The sequence below is a fragment of the Nelumbo lutea genome, chromosome 1 (assembly GCF_056320005.1).
Source record: "Nelumbo lutea isolate HS-2025 chromosome 1, American lotus-T2T, whole genome shotgun sequence".
Classification (NCBI taxonomy): Eukaryota; Viridiplantae; Streptophyta; class Magnoliopsida; order Proteales; family Nelumbonaceae; genus Nelumbo; species Nelumbo lutea.
In genome coordinates, this window is record NC_142684.1 from 204,010,818 (window position 1) to 204,026,627 (window position 15,810).

Below are 15,810 nucleotides of genomic sequence, written 5' to 3' on the forward strand. Positions count from 1 at the left end.
TCTGCAGGTGTGATGGATGCGGAGAGAACTCGCGGCGGGCGTTTGTTCCAAGGTATGAAGAGGAGGAAGCGGGTCGCCAAGCGAACTCGTACCGAGCTGCCCCTGGATGAGGAGCCCCAAGCCCTAGACCATACGACAGAGGATCTGCCCAGGGAGCCCGAAGTGACTCCACCGGTGCATGAGACTGCCGGGGCGCCTTTCGCTGAAACCACTCATACGGGTGCTCCTGCGTACTCAAGTGCTCCTCACTTCGGGTATGCTCATACGCGGGCTGGGCCCTCAGGCTCGGGAGCTCAAGTGGAGTTTAGGAGCGTGTTGATGCCGAACTACGCTCTTCAAAAGAGTAGGGATGCTACTTTCCCCGAGGATGTCGCGGCGTGGACCGATCTTCCCTTGAATCAGGTCGCTTGCCGTGCCGTAACACATGCCATGGTGGTAAGTGAGATGCCGTCTTCCTTTTTTATTCTGTTGCTTCTGCTGTTATTTGCTCACTTGTTTCTTTTGGTAGGTGAATTCTTCAATTCATGACTTGGCTGCCCAAGTGGAGAGGAGCTCGCGACAGGCGCGAGCTGCTGAGGCTGCTGCTCATGCGGCTGAAGAGGCCTTCCGTGCTGCAGAGGCAAATACCCGGGCTGCTGAGGCGGCTGCTTACGCTGCTGAAAAGGCTGCTCGCGTCGCGATGGCCAGACAGGCGAGGTCTCAGCATGACGCCGAGGCCATGGGGGTAGTTGTCAAGCACATGGCGGACTTAAAGTTTGATTTGCAGCATCAAGTCGAGTATCTTCAGGAGGACATTAGGGAGAGAACACAGATTTTCTCCCAAGGCATTGAAGATGCCAAAAAGAAGGCAGTTGAAGACTACATTGCCTCCCTGCGTTTTGACGATCTGATGGTGGACTCTTACAGGAGGGGGTTCAAGTTGAGCCGGTGGATGATCTGGAATACATACCCCGACCTCGATGTAAGTGCCATAACCACTTCGCGCATAACTCAAGAGATGGCCAATGCTGCCGATGGCGAGCCAGACTCTGAAGGAGAGGCAGGGCCTTCGGGTGTTGTTGAAGTGCCTTCCGATGGCGAAGAAGTTGCTCCGGGCATGTAGTTTTTTTTTTTTTTGCCAATGTACTGTTTCTTGCAATGGAGTGTCTTTTTCCCCTTGCTCATCTTCCCCGGGCTGTTTCTTTGTCGGGTTTTTAGATTTCCGTGGTCTTTTATGCCGCGAACTGATTTTTTGCCGAGCTGATAATGTGCTGAAGTTCCTCGGCTTGCCTTGTGGCACGGCCTGACTTTGTCCACTTCGCTAGGTGGTTTATAGGTAGTATCGCCTCAAGTTCACGATGTTCCACGTTCGGGGTACTCGTTTGCCTTCCAAGGTTTCGAGTTCATATGCGCCCCCGAGCGCTATTTTTACTTTATAGGGACCTTCCCAATTAGGTCCAAGCTTGCCGACGCCGGGTTCGGGCACCATAATTTTCCGGAGGACCAGGTCGCCGACTCGGAAGCTTCGTCGCTTTACTCTGCTATTGTAGTAGCGGGCTACCTACTGCTGGTATGCCGCTGTTCGGATGTGCGCGAGGTCCCTTACCTCGTCCAGTAGGTCGAGGTTGGTGCGTAACTCGTCTCCGTTCGTCCGATCGTTGTATGTTTCTAATCGCAACGTTGGTATTTCGATTTCCGCCGGGATCACCGCTTCAGTGCCGTAGGTGAGGTTGAAGGGGGTTTCTCCCGTGGCTGCTTTTTTGGTCGTTCGGTGAGCCCATAAGACACTTGGTAGCTCTTCGGCCCACAATCCCTTAGCTCGATCCAGACGTGCTTTCAGTCCGCGTAGGATGGGTCTGTTCATTACTTCCGTCTAACCGTTTGCCTGTGGGTGCGCGACTGATGTGAAATTTTGCCGAATCCCCATGTCCTGGCACCACTCTTGGAACTTGATATCTTCGAACTGTTTGCCGTTGTCGGAAATTAGAACCCGAGGTAATCCGAAGCGACATACTATGTTCTTCCAAAAGAAGTTCTGTATGTTTCGGGCCGAAATAGTTGCCAGAGGTTCGGCTTCTATCCACTTCGTAAAATAATCTACCGCAACAACTAAGAATTTTCGCCCGCCTGCTGCTGGTGGGAATGGCCCGAGGAGGTCGATGCCCCATTGTGCAAAGGCCCACGGGCTGGCGAGGTATTTGAGGTCGGAGGCAGGTTGATGGTGGATGTTAGCGTGCTTCTGACACTTGTCGCATTTTCTGACGAGCTCGACAGTTTCTGCCTTCATCGTTGGCCAATAGTATCCTTGTCGAAGTGCCTTTTGGGCGAGTGCTCTGCCCCCCAAGTGTCCGCCGCACAGGCCTTCATGAGTGTCGCGGAGTACAAACTCGGCTTCGGTAGGTCGCAGGCACCGCAAATAGGGGAGCGTGTACGACCGTCGGTATAACCGTTCGTCTATTATGACATATTTGGCCGCCTGGCGCTGCACCCTTTGGCGGCATTGCGTTCTATAGGGAGGGTTCCGTCTATCAGGAAGCTCGCGAGTGGATCGATCCAGCTCGGCTTTGCTTCTAAGATGGGAGCGACCTCCTCTGTCCCCCCGAGAATACTAGGCCGAGGTAAGTCCTCTATGTACATGGTTCTCATATTGTTGTGACTCGTGCTGGCTAACCGGGACAGGGCGTCGGCCTCAGTGTTTTCGGACCTCGGGATTTGCCTGATGATGTGTGACCGGAAGTTGAGCAGGGCTTCTTTTACTTTGGCCAAATATGCGATCATGGAGAGATCGCGTGCTTCGTACTCGCCGGTAACTTGGTTTACCACGAACTGAGAATCGCTGCAGATGACCAAGTGTTTTGCCTTTAACTTTCGCGCTTGGTCTAGCCCGGCGATTAGTGCTTCGTACTCTGCCTCGTTGTTGGATGCCGCGAACTCAAAGCGTAGCGCGTACTCTACTTTTGTGCCGCTCGGGCCGCACAAGACTATTCCAGCTCCGCTGCCCTGCCGGTTCGAGGAACCATCCACGTGAAGGATCCAGGGCTCCTCATCCCAATTCGCTCTTCGCCTGATCAGGAGAGATGCCACACTGGATGCTACTTCACGAGGTTCGAACTCTATGGGCTCAGGAGCTCCGGGTTCGCCGCAAATGGGGACCTCGGGCTCGACCTGCGGGGCTTCGTGGCTGAAAGTGCACTCGGCGATAAAATCTGCCAGAGCTTGGGCCCTGATAGCGGTTCTCAGTTTGTACTGGAGATCGTACTCGCTGAGTTCGATGGCCCATTTCGTCAGTCGACCGGAGACTTCGGGTTTGAGTAAAACTTGTCTGAGAGGCTTGTCAGTTAGGACGATGACTGTATGAGCCTGGAAGTACGGGCGGAGTTTCCGAGCTGCTATTACTAGGGCGTATGCTAGTTTTTCTATCTCCGGGTACCTTGCCTCTGCTCCCTACAAAATCTTACTAACATAATATATGGGTCGTTGGACCCGGTCTGTTTCCTTTATTAGTACCGAACTGACCGCCTCGTCGCTCGCCGAGAGGTACAGTTGTAAGACCTCGCCCACCTCGGGCCGGGCTAAGGTTGGTATACTAGCGAGGTAACCTTTTAGTTCGTCGAAAGCGAACTGGCAGTCCTGGGTCCATTCGAACCCTTTGCCTTTGACTGCCTTGAAGAAGGGTAGGCAGCGGTCTGCTGACTTGGATAAGAAGCGGCTTAGAGCGGCTATGCGGCCGTTTAGCCTCTGGACCTCTTTTACTTTCCGAGGTGGTTTCATATCTAGAACGGCTTTTACTTTGTCCGGGTTGGCCTCAACACCGCGCCGATTGACAATGTAGCCTAGGAACTTGCCCGAGGTGACGCCGAAGACACACTTGTTGGGATTCAACTTCATGCTAAAGTGTCACAGGATTTGGAAAACAGAATCTAAGTCTTGTATTAACTCTTGTGAAAACTGAGTTTTGACGACCATGTCGTCTACATAGCACTCTATCTTCGTACCAATCAGGGGCCGAAACAGCTTATTTACAAGTCTTTAGAAAGTTGCCCCGACGTTTTTTAGTCCGAAGGGCATGACTTTGTAGCAATACAGGCCGAACTCGGTAATGAAGCTGGTTTTTTCCTCATCGAATGGGTCCATCCTAACTTGGTTGTAGCCCGAGTAGGCGTCCAGGAAGCTTAGCAACTCGTTTCCTGAGGTCGCGTCCACTAGGCGGTCAATTCTGGGGAGGGGGAAGCAGTCTTACGGGCAAGCTCGGTTCAGGTCGGTATAGTCGACGCACATGCGCCACTTGCCGTTTTCCTTTTTTACCAACACCGGGTTGGCCACCCAGCTCGGGTAGTGGACTTCCCTTATGAAGTTTGCTGCGAGGAGCTTCTCAACCTCCTCGTCGACCGCTCTCCAGCGTTCTGGGGCTAAGTTGCATTTCTTTTGTCTAACGGGTTTGACTACAGGGTTAGTATTAAGCTTGTGAGTTATCAGTCTGGGGCTAATGCCGGGCATGTCGGCCGCGGACCAGGAAAAAATATCTAAATTTTGGAGTAAAAAACATACCAGTTCGGCTCGTAGGGGATCTTCGATGGAAGCTCCGATGCTTAGTGTGCGAGCTGGGTTCGTAGCTGAAGCCTGGATTGCGACTGTTTCCTCCGTGGACGAAGCTCGCTCCTCACCTTGCTCCACCGGCCGCTCCAGCTCGAGGTCGTCGGCCGTCTTGGTTTTTCCCTTTAGGGCGGCAACGTAGCACTTGCGGGACTCGAGCTGGTCACCCCGCGCTACCCCTATACCGAAGTCCGTAGGGAACTTCATGGCCAAATAGTAGGTGGAGACCGCCGCCCATAGGACATGCGTGATCGGCCGCCCTATTATGGCATTGTATGGGGAGGGGGTCGCGACTACCAGGAAATCATGGTTGAGTCTGACCGCACAAGGCCATGTGCCGACTTCCACAGGGACAGTTATTTTCCCGAGGGGCCTAACTTCCTCTCCGCTGAAACCTACCAGGGGAGTGTTCGCGGGCTTCAGCTCGCTCCTCTTTAACTGCAACTGGTCAAATGGCGATTTGAAGAGGATGTCCGCTGAGCTGCCCGAATCTACGAGCACGCTCCTGACCTCAAAATCGCTAATCCTTAGCTTAATGACAAGCGCATCATCATGGGGGTAGTGAACTCCTCGCGCGTCGTCCTCCGTGAAAAAGATTGGCTCTTCGGTCTTTGGCCTCTTCGGGGGGTTCCTTTCTTCAAGGGCCACTTCACGAACTGAAGTCTGGGCTGCTGCCGAGGTACACCCTGCTACTACGGATCCTCCCACTATTACATGGATGGTTCCCCGAACTGGCCTCTCTTCCGGAGGCTACTTCTACAACGGTTCGGCAGGTCTGTTGCTAGACTCGGGTGCATCCTTTTCTTGCTCCCCTTGCCGACCTGCTTTATTGTTATTGTGCTGTACGAAATTTCTCAAGTATCCACGACGGATGAGTCCCTCTATCTCGTCGCGGAGGTTATTACACTGTTCGGTGCTATGACCATGGTCTCGATGGAAACTACAATACAAATTCTTGTTTCTATCGTTCGGATTTCCCTTCAGGCGAGGTGGCCACTTAACGTACGGAGCGTCTTTGATCGTCATTAAGATCTCTGTCCGCCTCGTGTTCAACGGCGTGTAGTCCGTCCGAACTGCTAAGGGGGACGGCAGTTGGTTCAGTGAAAGTTGTCTCAATGGGGAGATGAAAGGGGACGTTTGTGGTAGGAGGGTTTACGGGTGCCACTGCTTGTGGCGTGTTCAGGATGGGGATCCCATCCGCCAAAAGGGGGATGGTGAACTGTCCAACGCACACTACGGGGACCTGAAGTTGCTCCCCGGTGGCGTTTGTCTCCATGTCGCGTCCGGTGTTGCTGGAGGAGGCCATGAGTATTGGGATTTTTAAAGAAGAAAGGGGGTATCGAAGTTTGGAGGGAGGCTTTTTGAAGCGTTCCCACAGACGGCGCCAATTGATGGAGCGCGATCCGGCTGGTCTTAGCTGTCCGCCGCCTTGCTTTCGAACGAGGTAGTCGGGATCCTGAAACGGGAGAGATGGGAAAGCTCCGGGGGGAACCCAGTGTATAGGCTCTGAAGCTCAAGTTAGAATCTTTCAAAAGCAAGGTAATACCAGATAGCGCAAGGTTTTTGCATACCTCTCTTATCGGGGGGCAGGGGGCTCTTATAGTCGCTTCGCGTACTCGCCCCGAGGCCCTTGTCAGATCGGGTATGATTACTCTGGCGCTTGTCAACTCGGTTGTCGTCCCTTCTGCTGAGACAGAACCATCACTGCCTAACCGTCACTGCTTAACCGTCCAACTGGAGATGGCGGCGTCAGTGGCGGTGGCAGGTGGCCGTTTAGAGTGCAGCTGCCAAACGTCAGATCCCAAGTCAGTCAGGCGTGGCGCCCTCGGGCACGGAATTCCCTGGTGCCAGGCGTGGTACGACTTGTTTGGCTTTGGTGCCTAGAAGATGATGTGAAGTGCTGAGCGAGGCGGTCTTGAGCTCGGAGGTATCCCGAACTGTAACAAGGTGGGTCAGTTCGGCGAAGTCTATCCCGAGCTGTTACAAGGCGGTCAGTTCGGCGAAGTCTACCCCGAGCTGTTACAAGGTGGCAGTTCGGTGAAGTCTACCCCGAGCTGTTACAAGGCGTTGGGCGAAGTCTACCCCGAGCTGTTACAAGGTGGGTTAGTTCGGCGAAGTGTGCTCTTGCCGCCTAGGCTTGACCCCTTTTGCCGAGCTATCGTTTCTGCCACGTGTCTCATAATAAAGAGGTCGGGCCAAATTTTCCTTCATCACATTTGTTTATAAAATATCACAAATTAATTAAAGTTATTTCATTTATTGATTATTTATTTGGATAGGCATTAATAAAAGTTATTTCATTAAATATCACAAATTATGGCATGGCCAAGTGGTTTGATGGAGAGTTTTAAGGCCTCACACTAATAGCGTGGAATTTGACTTTTTTTTAATCGAAGACACTATCGTATCAGTTGGTATCATTGCGTATCGACCAATACAATGCGATACGCACTTACATGCGATTATAAGATATGTTTTCATTCGTAACATATCTTGTATCGCCCTAATCCGATACCGATATAATACACCCCCGAACGTATATCATATCGATATTTAATTCCTTGCTTTTAGTTGTAATGGATGCAAACACTAATTCCAATAAAGCATATGCCTTTTTTTTATCAAAAGCCCACGTGAACCGACCGATTCCCGGTTTACTGACCAAAATCAACGGTTTTGGAGGAAAACGGAACCGGTCAGATGACCAATTCCCGATTTTTCTAGTCTGGTCCGGTTTTAAAAACAGTGTTACAAACACTAATTCCAATAAAACATATACCTTTTTTTATCAAAAGCCAAATGAAATGCAAATTTACATTTTTTTATTGATATACTTTTAGATCTTATTATCAATCTAAATATGCACTAAAAAATGTGTTTTTCGTCATTTGTCAATGCATAAATCTAATGTTGTCAAATATAAGCAAAAGTGTACGAAAGAATCAGAATTTACACTCTATTTGCATCGTTTCCAAATGCAGCCTAAATGAAAAATGAAACAGTTTTATGAGTTACAATGGAACATATGGTCCGACAACTCAACTATCGCCCAATTTTAAGACTTCTGGGTGATTGGTTCTCCAAAGCGTTTACTTAGTCACAGCCTTCACAAGTTGACATCTATTAAAAAAAAAAGAAAAAAGAAAGAAAAAACTTCACAAACAAGTATTCTATGTGGGATTATACTGTATAATACTTGCAGTTTTAAACTTTGTATTAAATAAGTTATAATATAAGCTCTTAACAATTTTTTTTTTTACTTTTAATTTTTTTAATATAATATTTAAACATGTTGTGTAGTTGTAGTTGGCCCTTGCAGCTGGACTCACAATCCATGACCAACCCACCCTCACCTCAGCCAGTCGACTTCTGGAATTCAATTTTTAAGACAATAAAATAATCAAAGGGTTGGATCAATTTACAGCCATTAGGTCCTCCATCAGGATAAAGACAGCAGGAGAACTGTAATAGTAAGCAGTGGTAAAGGGGAAGATAGGGTTTCAATTCAACTGGGTAGTACAGTTCCAGTTCAAAACTTGAGTCACAGAAGTTACAGTCAACAGAGATAGGTGGGGTTACATAGGCATCTTCCCTTGTTGACCAGATGAGAAAAAACTAAAAAAGAGGAAGACCTAGGTTAGGTTTTTCATATGGGAATTCCTGATTGGTTGATTTCATGGCCCCAGTCATGGACCTTTCTTTTGTAGAGTATTAATTCTCCAAGTAAAAAATAAATCTGAAATTATAGCCCCCTTCTAGTTTATTAGTAGCCCCCCTATAAATCGCATCCCGTGAATTTGACATTCATCTATGGTCAGGATTCATTCCACCTGTACTGTAGAGTTAAGATTTCTAGGGGTGGGCTGAACAGTAAAAACTCCATTGTTATTGGCGCTGTTTGGCATGCCTTTTTGCATGGTCTTTCAGCTGTTTACAAACCACAGCCGGGAAGACCACAAATTGGTCTATTCCCGTTTGGCACACGGAAGATCTAATTACCAAAAGATGTACGGTGAAGCTTCTTGCATGTCTTTCACATTTTAATCTCATGCAGAAGGAACCGAAATGATGCATAGAAAGACTCGTATCTACCAAACAGTCTTCGGACTGCCCAGATCTTATATCAAAAGCTCAGTATTGACTATCAGAACTACGAAAAGATCTTCCAAAAAAACATACCAAACAGCCCATTGTTATTTGTATTATTTACAGTTTAAAGAAAGTAATTACAAGTGTAATTCTGGCTGGGTCTGGATTCATTTTACACTCTTGGTGATGCAATTAATCCATGCGAAATTGTTGATTAATTCAGTTTTAGATCTCTAGATAAGGAAAAGCGCATTTGGTAAATTGTCTCCCTTTCACAATATCTGTTAATGGGTTTGATTCACTTCATCAAATCTTTCTTATCCATCAATGGAATATATGAATATTTAAAGAGTAAATGGATTATTTTTCAATCGAATTTGTATTCATCCCGTTTCCTTCCTTGAGCAAGCAAACAGAAAACTTAGGCTGCTATAGTCAAATGCAATCTCAATCAACACAAATGCCTGTCCAGCACACAATTGACTCGATGTACAAAGATTCCAAAATTTTACTTGGTTGGTTGAAAGAAAAAAAAAATATTGTGTGTTAGGTGTGTTCCATGGGGAAATGAAAGAAATCTGTGTTCGTGTTTTGATATTAGTGGGTCTGATGGAAAGTAATGATTTTTAAACGGTTTATTTATCTAGATTCTACCCTCCCAAAACTTGGATAAATTATTTTTTATTCACCTAATAAACTTGCATGATATCATAATATTTTCGAACAAGTACGATACACGATGCATAATTCTGAATTCCAGCCCTCTCTTTACTATTAGCCCTCTTTTCCTATAAATCACATCCTGCCCGTTAATTTGGCATTAATTCATGATCAGATGCATTTTTCATGTATTTTCGAACTATAAAATTCTAGTCTGGGCTGATTGGTCATTCTCCCTAATATTTTCCCTTTAATAATGATACTTTTATGATAAAATAATCATTTTATAATTTTAACTCGAAAAAAAATATATTGGTAATGCATTTATCTAGAAAATATTTTTCAAAAAATATTTACTTGAATATCTTCTCTTGTCATCTGATATGGATATGGTGCCAACTGCCAAGAGGCAAATTGGGCAGTCGTCCTTCTGTAGTGATGTCATCTCTGTCACCGTGACCTCAACAAATGATATGTGAAGATATGGGTCCTTCTGTGGTGATGTCATCAAATGATATTTGATGGGGTTTTTATTGGAAAAGTGGGCCCCCCAGGAACATTCACCACACATCCTCTAAACTCTGTGGGTCCCACATAAGAGTGTTCTAGATTCGATTCGAGGCGTTAGGGGTAAATTTGTAACTCGAAAAAGAAAAATGAAAACCCATTTTTTATTTGTACCAATAGCATTTTCATATCCCAACTTTTATATTTCAGTCCACCCGGAGCTAAGATTTGTAGGGATCTCAAATCCATGGGCAGGATGCGATTTATAGGGTTACTAATAGACTAGAAGGGGCTACTTAAGGATTGCAATGCATTTATCCTTAAAATTTTAAAACATTTTGTGAAACATAAATCAGTGGAAAAATAATTAATTGATATAAAATTTAACACATGGCAATTTTTTTTTTCACCATAACACCTAGGGGTGTAAAGTGGGTTACGTCAGGCCGGCATGGCATAGCCCGCAATTTTGTATGGGCTATACCGTGTTGGCCCTCGGGCAATCACAGGCTGTGCCACACTCCCCGATGAAAATTTTGGAGGTCGGCTCAGCATGGCCCACGGCCCTGGCCTGTTTGGGCCCGTGCCGTGCCTTAGGCCAGGTTGGGTCATGCATCGGGCCAAAGCTATTTATTTTAAAAAAAAATTGATAAAAAACTTAAATTTTTAATTTTATATGAATTTTGTGTATAAATTTGCTTATATATAATAATTAAATAAATTAGTACAATAAAATTTAAAAAATTTTTATTTTACTAATATATTTTATACTATATATTATTATATAATTATAATTTATATAATATAATATAAATATATATATATAAATAATATATATGGGCCATGTTGCAAGCCATGTCAAACTGGGCTAAGGCTGGTCCGTGGCGTACCGTACCAGCCCGTAGACCTAAAACCCCAGACCCAGCACGGCCCGCAGACTGTCGTGCCGGGCCACTCGCGGCACGGCTCGATTTACACCTCTACATAACACCCTTGACTCTTCCGCAGAAGGTAGTTAGGCTCATTGCGGCCCATTTTCACAGTCTTTTGGGGCCCATATCCTTTTCAGAATGGGCTTGGATTAGTCAATAGACGGGGATCCTGAATGACCGCCCTCCAATGGGTTGGGAAGGGCCATCCCTCAGTGTTTCGGACCACGAAGTAACCCCTCTTCCAGGCCAGGACCCTATTTGGGAGCTTGTGCAAAAGCTTGTAGCCCGGACAAGGAGATAAGTAATAGGTCCGCCTATGCTCAGGAAGGACGCAGGAGGCGTTCTTCTTGATACACAAGATCGAAGAGAAGATATCGAAGTTGAAGGGCAAGTTATAGTCATAAAAAAGCGAAATGGTCTCTACTACATTGCGAATTGAGTTCGGGTGCAGTTGGTCTATGGTAATGTTGAAAAGTTTCAAGATTTCTACAATCATGGGGTGCAACGGAAGACGAAAACCAACTACGAGTTGCTCCTCGAAGATCACAATCTCGTTGTGATCATGCTCCCAAGGGAAGTTGCCTAGCGGAAGACTATAAATGAGGTCGTTTGGGAGGTTGTACTGAGCTATCAAGGCCTGGAGCCTATCAGCTAACATTATCGATGGGCCAAAGTTGTCCGGCACCCGACCTCAATGTGAGGAGGATGCCAGGTTACCAGAGGCCTCTCGTGCCTCCCGGAGTGGCTGCACCTCAGGAGGGCAATGGACCATTTATAGACCCGAAGTAACTTCGGTATAACTATCGACTTGGGCTGAGGTACCCACCTCGGCCTCATCTAACAAACTATCAAAGCTAAAACTAGACATGAAAGGAAAACTGAATCAAAGAGGAGAGCTAGGGAATACTCACCAAGGAGAAAGACTGAATTGGGAAGAAACACCGAATAGGAAGACCCGAGCTAAAGAGTTTGAATGCGACCTCAAACTGAAGGCTAATGAACTTATGGTGAAGAAAATGAGTCTCGGGTCCCCCTATTTATAGCCACTGTACTAAAGAATCAACAGTCAAGATCAAAGTGATCTGACAGCTCCTAAGAAAACCGGCTACACGACCCCCGAGGTTGAAATTGGTTTAGCGCGTTTTTGACATCCGCGGAGTTTGTAGACCGCGTGACGTCCGCACGTAAACCAGACACGACCCAAGTTATTCTTGGTTGAGCCGAGTAGCCAAATTGATCCGACCAATGATTCAACCGACGAAGCGACCTGGGCCTCGAGCCAAATCCACTTGTCACATCATGAACTCCCCGCACCAAGTCTGGACCCCTAGCTCGGGGAGTGGGTGGCAATTGATGAAGGGTGATTTGGCCCGACTTCGTAACAGGGGGCACGTGGACACAGCCTGACTAACAGATGACAGCTCTGCATGACCAACCCGCAGCACAACAGTCTCAGGTACCCATCTACCCTGGGCTAAAGTGACCTCGAGACAACGTCACCCCGAAATGAGATCGCCCCAGTACCAGATCGCAACAAGAATACTTCGATGCCAAGGCACTTCGACATTCAGTCCAGTTTGAAACTTAGAGGTGTCAGCTCGGGGATACCAACGTGCCATTGTGAGGATCCCGAAAATCCCTCCGACAGTTCCTGGACTTCACGGGATCACGCCGCATAACAACCAACATTATCTTCCCTGACCGATTCGGGTAGACTCGATAAACCCTATCAGTTGGCAGCACTATCTCCCATTATCACGGAAACGGATCTCATCGTGATGAGGATTTCGGAACTACTCTGCGAAACCCAGGAGGACTCCATTATATAAAGGCTCCACCCCCCAGGGTGCAAGGTATGCATGATTTCTTGCTCTCAAGCTCTCTACTTTTAAGCAATTTTAACTCGCTACTAGCCTACTAGATTAAGCATCAGAGCGACTTCACCGGTTAGCACCCTTAAGTTCTCTGATATCCTTGCAGATTCAGTCCGCCGTCCATCTGAAATCCAGATCACCTTCAATTGGGAACAACCAGATCGCACTAAATCAATTTCCAAACGCAACCTAAATGAAAAATGATCCGACAAGTCAACTATCGCCCGATTTTAAAATTTAGGTTTTGGACTTCCGGGTGATTTGTTCTCCAAAGCGTTTACTTAGTCACAGCCTTCACAAGTTGGCATCTATTAAAAAAAATAAAAAAGAAAGAAAAAACTTTACAAACAAGTAATCTATGTGGGGTTATACTGTATACTTGCAGTTTTAAACTTTGTATTAAATAAGAGTTATAATAATTTTTTTTATATAATATTTGAACATGTTGTGTAGTTGTAGTTGGCCCTTGCAGCTGGACTCACAATCCATGACCACTCACCTCAGCCAGTCGACTTCTGGAATTCAATTTTTAAGACATTAAAATAATCGAAGGGTTGGTTCAATTTACAGCCATTTAGGTCCTCCTCCATCAGGATAAAGATAGCAGGAGAACTGTAATAGTAAGCAGTGGTAAAGGGGAAGATAGGGTTTCAATTCAACTGGGTAGGACAGTTCCAGTTCAAAACTTGAGTCACAGAAGTTACAGTCAACAGAGATAGGTGGGGTTACATAGGCATCTTCCCTTGTTGACCAGATGAGAAAAACAAAAGAAAAAAGGGGGTAGACCTAGGTTAGGCTTTTCATCATTAAGGATGGGAATTCCTGATTGGTTGATTTCATGGCCCCTTCTAGTTTATTAGTAGCTTCCTATAATTGCATCTCGTGAATTTGACATTGATCCATGGTCAGGATTCATTACGGTAGAGTTAAGATTTTTAGGATTGTTATTGGCGCTGTTTGGCATGGTCTTTCGGCTGTTTACAAGCCACGGCCGGGAAGACCGTAAATTGGTCTATTCCCGTTTGGCACATGAAAGATCTAGCCACCAAAAGACATATGAAGGTCATTGTGGGCTGATTTCAGGAAGCTCTAAATGAAGCTTCTTGCGCAGTTTTCACATTTTAATACCCGAAATGACGTATAGAAAGACATGTATCTACCAAACAGTTTTCAGACTATCCAGATCTTATATCAAAAGCTCAGTGCATCTATTGACTATCAGAACTATGAAAAAACCTTCTCAAAAAGACTTATTAAACATGCCCATTATTATTTGTATTATTCACAGTTTTAAGAAAGCAATTAAAAGTACAATTCTGGCTGGTTCTGAATTCATTTTACACTCTTGGTGATGCAATTAATCCATGCCAAATTGTTGATTAATTCATTTTTAAATCTCTAGATAAGGAAAAACGCATTTAGTAAATTGTCTCCCTTTCACAATATCTGTTAATGGCTTTGATTGACTTCATCAAATATTTCTTATCCATCAATGGAATATATGAATATTTATAGAGTAAATGTATTATTTTCAATCGAATTTGTATTCATCCCGTTTCCTTCCTTGAGCAAGCAAACAGAAAACTTAGGCTGCTATAGTCAAATGCAATCTCAATCAACACAATTGACTCGATGTACAAAGATTCCAAAATTTTACTTGGTTGGTTGAAAAAAAAAAAAAATTATGTGTTTGGTGTGTTGCATGGAGAAATGAAAGAAATCTGTGTTCGTGTTTTGATATTAGTGGGTCTGATGGAAAGTAATGATTTTTAAACAGTTTATTTATCTAGATTCTACCCTCCCAAAACTTGGATAAATTATTTTTTATTCACTCAAAAAACTTGCATGATATCATAATATTTTCGGACAAGTAGGGATACACGATGCAGAATTCTGAATTCCAGCCCCTTCTCTACTATTAGTCCTCTGCCCTATAAATCACATCCTGTCCGTTAATTTGGCATCAATTTATGGTGAGATGCATTCTTCCTGTATTTTCGGGTTATAAAATTTTGATCTGGGCTGATTGGTCATTCTTCCTAATATTTTTCCTTTAATAATGATACTTTTATGGATAAAATAATCATTCTATAATTTTAACTCGAAAAAAAAATATTGATAATACATTTATCTAGAAAATATTTTTCAAAAAATATTTACTTGAATATCTTCTCTTGTCATCTGGATATGGTGCCAACTGCCAAGAGGCAAATTGGGTAGTCGTCCTTCCGTAGTGATGTCATCTCTGTCACCGTGACCTCAACAAACGAATGATATGTGAAGATATGGGTCCTTCTGTAGTGATGTCATCAAATGATATTTGGTGGGGTTTTTATTGGAAAAGTGGGCCCCCCAGGAACACCCACCACACATCCTCTAAGCTCTCTCTGTCAATGCATGTGAGTCCCACATAAGAGTGTTCTACATTCGAGGCGTTAGGGGTAAATTTGTAACTCGAAAAAGAAAAATGAAAACCCATTTTTATTTGTATCAATTGCATTTTCATATCCCAACTTTTATATTTCAGTCCACCCGGAGCTAAGATTTATAAGGATCTCAAATGCATGGGCAGTATGCGATTTATAGGGTTACTAATAGAATAGGAGGGGTTACAATTCAGATTTTTGAGGTGGATTGCAATGCATTTATCCTTAAATTTTTAAAACATTTTCTGAAACATAAATCAGTGGAAAAATAATTGATTGATATAAAATTTAACATGTGGCAATTTTTTTTCACCATAACACCTAGAGGTGTAAAATGGGTTATGTCAGGCCGGCACGGCATGGCCCGCAATTTTGTATGGGCCATGCCGTGTTGGCCCTCGGGCAATCACGGGTCATGTCGCCCTCTCCGATGAAAAATTTGGAGGTCGGCCCAGTATGACCCAGGGCCCTGGCCCGTGTGAGCCCATGCCATGTCACGGGCCGGGCTGGCCTGTGGGCCGAGCCTTGGGCCAAGTCGGGTCATGCACCGGGCCAAAGCTATTTATTTAAAAAAAATTGATAAAAAACTTAAAATTTTAATTTTATATGAATTTTGTGTATAAAATTACTTATATATATAATAGTTAAATAAATTAGTACGATAAAATTAAAAATATATTTATTTTATTAATATATTTTATACTATATATTATTATATAATTATAATTTATATAATATAATATAAATATA